Source organism: Lacerta agilis, chromosome 2, assembly GCF_009819535.1.
Source record: "Lacerta agilis isolate rLacAgi1 chromosome 2, rLacAgi1.pri, whole genome shotgun sequence".
Taxonomy (NCBI): domain Eukaryota; kingdom Metazoa; phylum Chordata; class Lepidosauria; order Squamata; family Lacertidae; genus Lacerta; species Lacerta agilis.
In genome coordinates this window covers 30,770,409-30,783,367 of record NC_046313.1, presented here as the reverse complement: position 1 = coordinate 30,783,367, position 12,959 = coordinate 30,770,409, and the positions used below count along the sequence as shown (strand labels likewise).

General features: G+C 48.1%; 1 protein-coding gene across 3 annotated transcripts in view; it reads left to right on the top strand.

The window, feature by feature from the left end:
- Positions 1-1,252: 1,252 nt before the first annotated feature.
- Positions 1,253-12,959, top strand: part of GRIN2C (glutamate ionotropic receptor NMDA type subunit 2C) — a 90,808-nt gene continuing 79,101 nt past the window's right edge. Inside the window, exon 1 of one of the 3 annotated variants that reach the window (XM_033139252.1) lies at positions 1,253-1,318. The gene's annotated coding sequence lies outside the window, so the exon portion shown is untranslated. Of the gene's footprint in view, positions 1,319-3,487; positions 3,803-4,617; positions 4,899-12,959 lie in introns of those variants that run through there. The other 2 variants (XM_033139250.1, XM_033139249.1) reach the window with 2 other exon arrangements.

The window sequence follows — 12,959 nt, the reverse complement described above, 5'->3', positions numbered from 1 at the left end:
AGTCTTGTTCAAACTGTTCTACACACCATATTCATCCTCTTTTTTGGGGGGGGGGGGGTTGTGTCACAACAACTAGCAGATTCCAGTATATCTGTAGCTTTGTGGGACAGTTTTTTTAGCCTTGGCCACTGGTGGGGTTGGTCTAGTTTGGCAAATGTGGCACTGCCCTCAACCAGCTCCTGCCTGGCTCCTTTCTTACAACCAGAGGATGCCTTCTGCTGTCATTGACTCTGGTGCCACCTACTGTTGGCCTCCCAGTCACCAGTCACCTCTTGCCTTGGCCCAGAGATGACCAGGTGATCATGTGTCAATTGACTGAAGAGAAAGGGGAAGTCTCTTCCCTCTATGACTCTTGGTACTTCTGTAGACCTTCATTGTTGTTGTTGTTGTTGTTGTTGTTGTTGTTGTTGTTGTTGCTAATGAATTTATGAATTGCTTTGTGTCACGGCAAGGTACACACACACACACACACACACACACACACACAGAGAGAGAGAGAGAGTTTTTAAAACAGTACAAAAGGCCAGGGGGTGGGAGAGTGATGGTTTCTCTTTTGTTTTATTGCTGAAAACCAACAGGAGAAAAAAATTTCTGAAGGTAGTTTAAAAAGCAATACAAAATGAACACAAAACACATAGACCTTTTGATTCCAGTTGGACAAGTTTCTTGAAACAAACAAGCAAAATGTATTCAATTGTTTCCAGAAAATACAGACAGTTATAGCTTGCAGTGTGGTCTGTTACCACTTAACCTGTTTTGCCTTTCTTGTATTTGTAATTCTGACACTGGCTGGAAGGCACACTTGATTTAAACAAAAAAACTTCTTGTCCCTTATCAGTTTGTGCACCAATGGCACAAAAGAGGCTCACGAGTGGCACGTCATGTGTCAGGCATTGACAACGCTCTTAGAGAAGGTTATCAGATTGAATTGATCAGCGAGATCTGCACAGCCTGGGAATTTCTGAAATACTGTCCTGTCTGGGGCTGCACTTACTCACTTGAACTTTATGCAGGTATTGCGCAAGCCGTGTATAAATGAAGCAGCTCTATAGCTTCTTCTGCATCATGTGGCCACTCTGTAATGATCAGGGCTGGTTGCTTTCAAGGACGAAGCACACTATTGTTGCTGCTGCAGCTGGTGGTGGTTTTTTAAAGGGCCATTCTCCACCAGGTCCTGCGCTTATCTGGGAAGAGCTAACTTTTGAGTTTGTCCCTGCCTGCCCCCAAAGGACGTTTCAGAACTGTGAGATTTATTAGCCGCTGCAAATGGACAATTCTTCCTAATCAAGATCTCATCCTCACCATCCTCATTTCAAAAGTGACTACTTCCCACTTTCTACTTTTTTCTTTTTTTAAAAAAAATGCCTATCAAAAGAATTTGAAATCCAGCATTAGAAAAGCAATCTTGATATGGTATGATGAACATTTCTCTCTCTGAAGTTTTGTACCCTGGTCTGTGACATTTTGGACATTTTATGTTCAATTTAAGGTACCTTAAAAATGTGTTTCCTTATTAAATTTCGTGTTTAAGCTAAAGAGCATGGTGGAGGTGGGAATTCGCTGGGTGATATTAAACTGAGTTTCGTGCAGAGTAGACACACTGAAATTAATGGACCTAAGTTTGCCAGGTTCATTCGCTTCAGTGGGTCTACTCTGAGTAAAGCTTCGTTGCATGCCAGCCATTGTGTTCCACTTTCAAGCAAAATTGCTTGGGATTGCCTTTGTAATTTACAGCCATGCAATGCAATTGGGTAATTTTAGGTTCTGAATGTTAACCGTCTTCCAGGTTTCTTCCCTCTTCCAACTTTAGACAGTAATGTAAAAATTATTAATTTACTTCAAAATGTGATCTTCCAACCATTGTGACTGCCCCCCCCCCCTTCATAAGGCAAAGTGCGGTGACTGCCTTGGGTGGCAGAATCTTTATTTCCCCTTGTTCCTGATGTAGTTCTTCACTCGCTTCTTTTTCCCTGGCGGAGAGGGTGTGTGTGTGTGTGTCATTTTGTGGTTTGCTTCAGATGCCAAGACATCTTTGACTGGCCCTGTGGGGGCTGTCCTGCTTCTTCTGCTGAATGGGGCCCAGGACTGCCACCCCCAATGTCCCACATACCACTGGCAATATAAGCTTGGCAGCTTGTGGAGGCCTGGGAGAAATGAATAGCTCAGATGTATGCTTGATAGCTCAGTTGGTTAGTGTGTGGTGCTGATAATACCAAGGTCGCAGGTTCGATCCCAGTATGGGACAGCTGCATATTTCTGGATTGCAGGGGGTTGAAAGAGATGGTCTTCAGGGTCCCTCCCAACCCTACAATTCTATGATTTATGAACAAACTCTACGGCCCCAGCTAAACAGACTCTTCTCTGTAGTGGTGAAAATAATAGTCTCCTGGTTAAGAGTCTGTGATGGCTCTCTGGCACAGAAAGCTCTTCCTGCACATTTTTCAGGTCCAAGCTGGTACATAATTGGCCATGTGCTTTTAGAAAAATCAAGAACAAGCTTGTCATCTTGCCCCAGTTTAATTATTTTACATGTCACAAGACCAGCCTCGGGAGTCCTCGTGTTGAGGCAACTGGCCTTCAGTTTTTTGATGTGTTGATTTAAACAATATCTGAGTGTTTTAGCTCACTTCCCACCAGTGTCTCACAAGATATCACCCGCAAGGTGTAGAAACATAGCCCCCTCCCCAATAAAACAGAACAAAGGTGTGTATGATTGGGATGGAGGAGGCTTGCTTACATTCTGCCAGCCTGCAATGTGACCAGTCTTCTCCGTTTTGGTCACATCCATACCCAGACTGATTGAGAAGAGCTCTCTCTGCCAGGTACATCCTGCATCAGAGTTACTGGAATCAGCAAAGAGGCCAGGCAACTTCCCCAACAGCGTATATGGCTAAAGAGGCAAGAATTGTCCCTGGCCAGGCTGTTGCACTCTCAACCCTTTAGTGAGAGATGGGGAAGCCATGGCTTTCCAAATGTTCCTGGGCTATCCAGTCCTACAATCCCAGACCACACTGGCCATGCCAGCTGGGGCTGATAGGAGTTGGAGTCCAACCAGAGTGGGTGGGCACCAACTCCTTGCCCCCAATGCAGAGAGAGAGAGAGGTGGATGGAACCGTTTTACCTTTACCAAAAAGAAGAGTCCATGGCACTAGTCCTGAAGATGCAAATACCGTGACGTGTGTGGGGTGCATGCCATGCAAATAAGGCTTCATCAGAGTTGGCAAAGGGACCAAATCGCCCTGCCTTCTGTCTTTCCTACTAACAAACTAATGGCAAAGCATCTCCCCTGCCCATTAACTCCACTCGTCCCCCCCCCCACGTTCCAAATTAAAAGCCTCCTGACCACGTGACCCTTAGCCCTGATGGGGTCCAGGCGACAGCTGGAAGCTCCTGACTCCGAAGGCTTCGGCGCTCTCTGCCTCCTCGCCTCTCCTCCCTTTTGCGTAGGAGGGGCGGGGGCGGCTCCCCCTCCCTTCAGGCCCCTCCCACGGCGCCCTGCTTAAGGGCCGGGGTCCGAGAAGCCCTTAAAGGGACAGGCTGCGGAAGAGGACCTTGGTGGGACGCCAAGCTCTTGGCTGGGGAGCAGGGAAGAGCGTGGGCTAGAGGCGCGGCGGGTAGCGGAGCATGGCAGGAGCGGCAGGAAGAAGGAGGGGAGGTGGGCAGCCGAAGGGCACAGGCGAGCTCCTGCCGGCTGGAGCTTGGGGAGAAGAAGGGAGGCAGCGGCGGCTGAGCGTCGGGGGAGCGCGGGCGGTCCGCCGAGCACGGGAGGGCTCCTACGGCCGCTCCACCGACTAGCTCGCAGGTGTGTTCCGCGTTGGGATCCGTCTGGCTTCTCCCGGTTCAACCTTGAGTGCGTGTTGGGTGCTTTAGAGCCTACGAGGCATCCTCTGCCTCTTCGGGCCGTCTATGGGCGCCGCACGCCCGCGTCCTTCCAGGGCGCACGTGGGGACACCTCGGTCTTCCGACGGCGCCGCTTCTTCTGGGCTCTCTTTAAAGGAGAGGTTGCCCTGAGCGTCCTTTCTGGGGAAGGGGGGGGGGCAATCGAGAGGCGGACCAAGGCAAACCGGGCGAGCGGAGGCAAAGGCCACTCGCCCGCTTCCCTCCCCGAGCGCCCTCCCTCTTCCTAAACTGGGAGCGGTGCCCGCGCAGACGGAGCGAGGCAGCTTTAATCGGAGCCACCTGTCCCCCTCCTGGGACTCGCTGGCCCAGCGCCTAGGCGCCAAGTTGCAGGAGGGTTCAGGCCGGGTTAGAGGGGAAGGGAGGGGATGGCAGCCCGGGCGGCCCCGCGCGCACGGAAGGACATCTGCCCGATCTTTGTGCCAGCGCCCTGCGCAGCCTTGCTGCTGTCTAAGATCCTCTCCGCCGTCCCGCCCGCCTCCTCCTCGGCCGCGGAGATGGAGAGCCGCGGAGAGCGATGAAGCGGCCGGGAAGTAGGTACTTGCTGGCATCCCGGGCGCGCGGCCGTCTCGCCTCCTCCCAGGGCGACCCTCGACGGAGGGCAATCCCTCCACCTTGCTAGCCGCCACCGCCGGCTGCCCAAGTTGGATCTCGCCACCTCGCTCCCTCCCTCCCTTCCAAAGCCGTTGGGATCCCTCGGTCCTTCCCCCCCCCCCCCAAACTCCTTGCAAGGATACGCTGGTGACCCCCGCCAGGCAGCCACGGAGAGCCCTTCGCGCCACTCGTCTGGCTCCGTGGTGCCGACAGGGAAGGCGGTAGAGGAGGCGCGGAAGAAGGAGACGAGGGTCGCTTATGCCTCGCCCAGCCAGCCGCCAGAGGGTTGGCGAGCGGACAGGGTGGCCGACCCCCGACAGCACCACCCTCTTCCCAAGACCGCGAGGAGCCCAGACGTGCCCCGGAGACCAGGGGATGCAGCCCTCCGCCGCCGCACTTGCCCTCTAGTAAGTAGCCCCGGTTTGTTTACTTCTCCCTCCGCCGCCGCCGCCGCCGAAGCAGCAACAGCGGCGTCTCGCTAGTAAGTAACCCGAGAGGCGCCCATCCCGCTGCCACCTTGTCAATGTCACGCCTGGAGTTGTTCCTGGAGGGCTATTGGCAACGCCAAGTCCGTGGCGCTTTCCCCAAGTTCTGCACCCCGAAGGAAGAACTCCCCCCCAAAAAAACCTCCCTTTCCTTACTTTCACCCCCTCTCTCGCCTTCACTCTGAAATGAGCTCCCATCCATCCACCCTACGGGTGGTGTTGTGACCGTTTCCACGGAACACCAAGGTTGGGTTGGTTGGAAGGCAAGAGAGTTTGGTTTGGTGTGTGTGTGTGTGTGTGTGTGTGTGCGTGTTGGCGCTCGCTTGTTCTCCCCTCTTAAATCGCCGAGTGTCGGTATTTTCACATCCCCTACCCCCCTTCCAGCACCTTGCGTAACATCGCATCAGGCAGGACACTTTGCATTTATTTTTGGTTAATCCATATGCGACCTTTTTAAGCTGCATTTTTTTGCCTCCCTCCCTCCCTTCTTCCTTCTTGCGTGTCTGAGCTGGAGCCCGGGAGGGAGGGAGTCTTGTCCCGGTGACAAATGGTCCTCTCTCCCTCTCCCCCCCCCCTCCATGTTCCTCCTGGGCTTCTGGCATTTGTCTACAAACGATTAGGGTTCTAATTGGTATTGATAACGCTCTTCCTCCCTCCCGCCCCGTCTCCAACTGTTGCTGCGGGAGGCGCAAAGGGGAGAAAGGGGGAAATTACATAAGAATGCTATGAATAATACGGTTTCTACTAATAAGGTGGATATACATTAGAGCATCGGGGTCGGAAAGGAAAGGTAGCAGTTGGGAACGAAGTTTTTTGGGGGTGGTGGTGGTAGTGGTGGCTATTATTCATGCGCATCCGGAAGTTGGGGGGAGAGAAAGAGAGAGGGGGAGACCTTTTGGGGGTAGAGAAACAAAGAGCCAGCCAGGTTAATAAGACAAAGAGTGGCATGTGATGGAAGTACCTTCCTGAGGGGAAGAATTACATCACCATCTTCTTCTCCCCTCCTCAAGTATCCTTGGAAGAGCTACAGAAGTAGATTCTCCTGAATCTCCTCCCCTCCTTTTCCTCCTTCTGTTCTGTAATCTCAGTTTTCCACTTTGTCCTCTGTATTTCAGCAATGTGCACTATTCCCTGCACATTCTTAAACTTGGCCGTGGGGTTGTTTCCTGGAATGGGATCGTTATAATGCAAGTGATCCTTCTAGCCCAATTAAAACACTTCAAAATCTCAGTCGTGGAGGAGTGAAACCTGTGCTGCACTCCATCCTCAAATTTAGGATTTTAAAAAGTTTGTAGCTTTGTTTAGTGTGGTGTGGTGGTTAGACTGGGGGACTAGGAACTGGGAGACCAGGGTTCAAATCCCAACCCAGCCAAGTAGCTCATTAGGCATCCTTGGGCCAGTCACTTATCTCTCAGCCTAACCTACTTAACAGGGTTGTTGTGAGGATAAAATAGAAAGGGGGGGGTAACACCCTTGAGCTTATTTTCAACACATATCAGTAGTAACTAAATAAAATATAACTCTCACACAGATAACAGGTGGATTTAAACGCACAAATACTTTAAGGAATTTTCATTATCCACAAAATTAAGAGGAGTTAAAATAATTTCCACTGACAGTTGTGTGTGTTACCTGGAGATATGTGTTGGGAGGAGAGGAAGGTAAAAAGAGGTTTATAAATAAGGCCGTTTTGTTCACCATAACCACCTGCCATGGCTTGATATGAGTGGCGAGAAAGAAACTGAATCTAAAATGAAATATTCTCCAGGTTGGTTGGAGATATATATGGGGAGGGGAATCATACCATTGAAAAGAAAAGAAAAGAACAAACCATGCCATCAAGTAAAAAATGAAAACTGAAACCTTAACATGGGGGGGAAGCAGAGTTAAAACCTCCTTTCATATATTAAAGATGTATTAAAAGCTATGCAGAATTGGAATGTTTTCACCAGTAGCCTGAGTGCCGCCAGGGATGGGGTTAGTCTCACTGCCTTTGGAATTAGAAACTGGAAACCCTGTTCCCACTGGACGTGGGGAGGGGGCACCCAGTAGGGTCTCATCTGCAAGCTCCATGAATATACAAGGGAAGGATCTGTTAAGTTTCCATTCATTTCCACTGGAACTTTTTGCTGCTGTTCTTGGGGTTTTCCTTATTCTCTTCCACCTTTCTCTGTGTACTCTTTAGCAATCCGCAATATGTGTGTGTGTGCATGTATGTATGTATGTATGTTGGCAAATGCAGCACCAACAAAATTCTCAGTTTACGGCAGCACCAGCAAAATACGGCTGTGACAGGTTTGCCTATATATATTTATAAAACAATATGCTTGAAAGGTGTTACCTACAAACAGAGCTTTGCATGCAAAATGTTGGGAGCTGTGATAAGGTAGATGTTCTTCCACTTCCTCCTCCTCCTCCTGGGAAAGAGAAATACGCAATACTGGGTTTTGAAGGCTTCCTCAAGAAGCCATCAGCCGTCATTTTCCTTGAGCTTCACAGAGGTGAAAATGTTGCCCTTCCATTGCGTCCAATAGCAAAAATCTCTATGATTTCATGACTAAGGCCCAAATCTGCTCCCACATTTCATAAGGTGGCAGTGGGGACATAGGCCAATATTTGCTTCCACCTGAATTTATTCCCTGCACCCACAGCCTCTGTCTTGTTTGAAGAGGGAATGTAGTAGCTCTGAAATGCCTTGGGGTTGACCACTCTCAGCATAGCAGCAGTGACTTCCCAGTCCATTCGGCTCATAATCTCCCTTTTAAATAATTTTCCTAAATAAGTACTTATGTGATGCTTATTTAGAGGGCTTTAGGAAATATGGATTAAAGAGGCTGTTTTTTCCCTCCCTCTTTTTAATACATTTTTAAAAAGTACAGTTAGAGCAGGGGGTGGAGGGGGTGGGAATCTGTAGCATGCAGGAAAACTGGACAAGCAGGCAGGGAAGCAGGATCAAACCACCACCACCGGCTCTTCCTGCAATTTATTTCCTGGGGAAAGAAGAGAGAAATGCATCATTGGTGTTGTTCTGTGTAGCCACAGCTTGAAATTGACAGAGGGAAAACATAGCACAGGAGTCTGTAAAGGTAAAGGTAAAGGTACCCCTGACCGTTAGGTCCAGTCGTGGATGACTCTAGGGTTGCGGCACTCATCTCGCTTTATTGGCTGATGGAGCTGGCGTACAGCTTCCAGGTCATGTGGCCAGCATGACTAAGCCGCTTCTGGTGAACTAGAGCAGCGCACGGAAAGACCATTTACCTTCCCACCAGAGCGGTACCTATTTATCTACTTGCAATTTGTGCTTTCAAACTGCTAGGTTGGCAGGAGCAGGGATCGAGCAACGGGAGCTCACCCCGTCGCAGGGATTCAAACCACCAACCTTCTGTTCGGCAAGCCCTAGGCTCTGTGGTTTAACAGAGCGCCACCCACGTCCCACAGGAGTCTGTACTTGCTTACAACTCTCTTTCTTGAAAGATTTCCTTGGGTCTTTCTCGTTCCCTTATAGTTTGGCAAGACTTAGATCACTTGACATACCAGTAAAAAAAAAAAAGTACATTTGAATTTAGCACATTTAGAGCCTCTTGGTGCCTTTTCCATCCATTCTGTGCTCTGGTTTGAAACAGGATCTGCGTGGAGAGTCAGAGTCATCACTGAGACACAGGGGTGATTGGAACTGCTTGATTCCAGCTGTAGCCTGAGATGGGTGCATCAAGCCTAGATAATTAATGACTTCATACATTTCTTCAGTAGTTCATTTTTGGGTTCCGTTTTGCCGCATCCTCCCCCCCCCCCAAACAGGGAGGAATATCTTACAATTCTGAATTGCTGATCCTCTCTCAGCTCCTCATATCTGCTGTTGAAATTTACTGACCACATTCTCCTGCCCTTGACGTTACTGAAATGCTACTAAACATTTCAGGTCTCTGCCTTTTGAAGAGTTAAACAAACACAATTCTGTTTACACTCACCAAGTGCCATCCTTGCAACAATCTCCAAACCGCTTTAGCTCCAGACACTTGTGACTTCTTCAGCCTTCATCACATTTTGCAGAGGAAGGTCCTATGGCGAGTTTCGGCACCTCTTTTTCTAGAAAAATCGCACTGGTCCTATGTCAGTTGCGTGGTTCTGTCCCCAACAGAATGCTTCAGAGAAATTGCTTGCCTCGCAGCTCCTCTGTGAAATGGCTGTGTTGCATGTAGGTTGTGTCAAGGGATCCCGATACAAATGCAGGGAGATGGACAAGTGAGTGGAAAGCTGGAGAGAGATCTAATTGGATTTATGGAAAGCAAACTAGTGAAACCTGATCGCAACCACCCACCTGCAGCAGTATTGTTGTGCTTGTGGTTCCTCTGTAGTTTGATATCGCACAGCTCCATTCAGGTGATTGTGATGGGACAATCTGGAAAAAGATGTTGTGTCTATGTGGGCAAGTAGCCTTTTCATGGGTCTCACAACTTCCTTTAGTTGCTGCTGCTGTGCAATGCGTTGCAGCTGGCCATTGTTGTGCCAGTTTAACAGACCGGCACGCTAATGGAAATGCCGTTTTTACACGACCACCTCTTGGAAGATATTAATTCAGTTAATGACTTTTCTCTTTTGCAAACAGTGGAGCCTATCAGTGGGGGTTGTTTTTACTTGTTTTATGGTGTATTTGTAAATTGCCTTGAGATGTGTGTAAAAGGCAATCGATAAATTAATAAATGATGATGATAGATAGGAATAATAGAAGCCTCAGCTGGCAGTATCTGCAGCTGTTCACAAGTACTGAATATACTTTCTCGCAAGTTCCCTCTGCATTTGCTTGATCAGGGATATTAACAGATCAAAACAATTTTCACGTGAGAGAGGCGTTTCCCCCGTGGAAGCTACTTACATAAATCCTGTGAGTAGTTCATCAGCTATGATGAATGCTCGGTGGCTATTTTGATACAGGTATGTTCAGCAGGGAGCCACAACTGACGGTGCATTGGAACAGATGCATTGTCATATTCATATTTGACAAACTGCACTTGGCACCCATAAAGTTTCCTAGGCAGAAGCAACCTCCATGTTAATACCTTTTTTCTGAATTGCCTTAAATCAAGAACCCCCAACCTTTTGGGGCTTGGGGGGGCACATTTGAAATTGAAGAAACTGCCATGGGCACCTCAAAAATACCCATTTTACAGAAGGAAAACTGACTACTCAGACACAAATGCCAAACAACATGCAGACATCTACACCCCCAAAATAAAAAAGATAAAATGGCCTCACCCAAAAAAGCAGCCCCCCCAAACAAACAAAATAAATATTTTTAAGTTAAAAATAAGAAGGAGCAGTGGAAACCTTGGTGGACACCAAGGGATGTCTGAGGGCACAATGGTGCCTATGAGTGCCAAGCTGGGGACTTTGGTCTTAAATCTTTATATCCCATTCTCTAGGTATCCCTGGCAAGAAAATGTGTGGCAGGTGGTTATTGGGAACAGGGCCTTTTCAATGGTGGCACCCTAGCTATGGAATGCTGTCCCCATAGAGGCTTGCCTGGCATTCACTTTGTGGTCTTTTGGGCACCAGGTGAAAACTTTTTTTTAAATTTATTTCCCAGGCTTTTTAAATTTTAAAATCTGCTTGGAATATCTTCTGGTGTTGCTTGAGAGTATTTCTCTACTAATTCTAATCTCTGTTGCTGGAGGTTTTATGCTTCAGCATAGTTGTTTTTTATTAGATGTCTTACCTGCCCTTCAACACAAGTTCCCAGGGCAAGTTGCAACAGTGTAAAACAACAACATTGGAACCAGCTAAATTGCTAAAACAATTTACAATTAGAAGCATAGAGGGGTGCCCTAAAATGTATAGTGTTTCAAGTGTCAAAGACCAGGACAGAATAATAATGATAATAATAATAATAATAATAATAATAATAATAATAATAATAATCTGGCTGGGTTTCCCTAGCCACTCTGGGCAGTTTACAGCATATCTAAAAGCATCAAGCATTAAAAATCTCACGATACAGGGCTGCCTTCAGATGTCTTCTAAAAGTTCTGTAATTCTTTATCTCCTTGACACCTGAAGGGAGGGCGTTCCACAGGGAGGGCGCCACTACCAAGAAGGTACATGTTTAGTATACAACTGAACTGATTTGCCTTAGTGTGTCATCTCAACCTGGCATGAGGTTTGCCTCTGCCCCAGACAAGCCAATAATTACAACCAAGGTTTTGTTCATCATTTACAGCTTGTGGTCTGTCTGGAATGAGACAAACCTTGAGCCCAGGTTCAGATAACATTCAAAGCAAAACCATGGCTTTCCTTGCAGGAGTGCAGCAACAGCAGCAGGATCGGAGGAACAGCAAAATAGCCACAATCTCTTCTCCAGCAGCTTGTGCATTTTTGCTAAGCCGTGGTTTGGCTTCACATCACTTGTCTCTGACTGAATATGTCGTTGGACCCTGACTCTTAAGCAAATAACATTTTCTTGGCAAAGATGACTTCTCAACAGAGTAGAGGCTTCTTTCACCTGGCCAGTTGGAGGAAGGAAAACTTCAGAATATTATCCTTGGCTAACTAGACTGCCTTTTAAGCAGGGAACAGGTTCTTATTTCAGGGCAGGTCTATGTATGGAGCAGAATGAAGTGGCAGAGTCCTGGAGTTGTAGAAGTGACTGTACCACTCCAGTTTGCAAGGGTGGTGGGAGGACATGATTGGATGCCCTCCTTTAGAAAGGAAGAAAGCAAAAGCCCTCACAAGTTACTTTGCTATTTAAAACTGTCATAGGAATAAGCTGGGCTGTGTAAACTTGATTTTTAAATTGTATATGGTGGGAGGGGAGGAGCATTCACAAATGTGCTCTGAAACAGTGCAATCACTTATATCATCTTGTTCTGCTGTACTTGTTGATTGAGCCTCATTCACACAACAGCTGTGTGTGCCTGCCTTGCATTTGTTTTCCTCCCCACCCTGCCCCCACCCCTGGAATGAAGAACTGAGATTGTATGATTGACTTGCCTGTGGCTGATTTGTGATTTGAGCCCAGGCTGCAGATCCCAAGCCAGCTGCTGCCTTTACGTGATGGGTTTTGGAAATGCTGAGGAAGATGGATGCCCTGTGAAGTTGTGGGGGGGGGAAGGGTTTGGAGTTATTTCCATGAGCTGGGCCAGCCATGAGGTCCCAGCGGTATGGATGCAACACTGATCACAACTGCTTCTCTGTATTAACTGTATCAGTTAGGTTCCCCTTTGCGCTTCTAATCTCAGAATGACAGGAAGACCTAATATCCCTATTGTATAAGAATCTCTGTGTGAAACTTAAATGGGCTACCACCCCCTGTGCCCACATGAGTGGGAGAGAGGATTATTCCATTCTGGAGGAGAATGTCTCAGCCTTTTCTCACTCCTTACAGAATGCTGTGATGTCACAGCATTCCGTAAGGATTGGGGCAAGGGATGTGACATTCTCTTGCATGAATTGGTCCCGAGTCTTTTCTCCCACTTATGTAAGTGCTTTTTTGAGGGGTAAGACACATCCTGGCTGCAGGAGCTGCCAGAGGAAGGCATACAAGACACCATCCAACCATCTTAGAGACTCCACTCTGGATTTGTGAAGGGTTTACTCCTTAGCCCTTTCTTCTCCCAAAGATATCCTGCAAGACAGCAGAGGTTTAGGATCCTAGATGGGCTGCCTTCCCAGGTTGATAAGCCCCATCTGTCCCTCACTTGTCTCTACAGCACATGCAGAAAGCTCCTTCTTGACTGTTGGATCCAGTATTGGTCTCATCCGCTCAATCTGCCCCATCTTCACATGCAGGGTAAGTCCCTAGTTCACTGAGGGTTTGAGACCCATTGGCTACCCTCACCTTATTTAGCCAGCCAGTTGAAGCCATTTCCAGGGTGTGGCCGCTATCGTATACTGACAGCTTCTAGGAGCCACAGGTGAGAGCTGAGTGCAGGGTGGGGACCAAAGGTGGACAAACCACCTGAGGAGGAGCACAGCATGTCCCCCACTAGC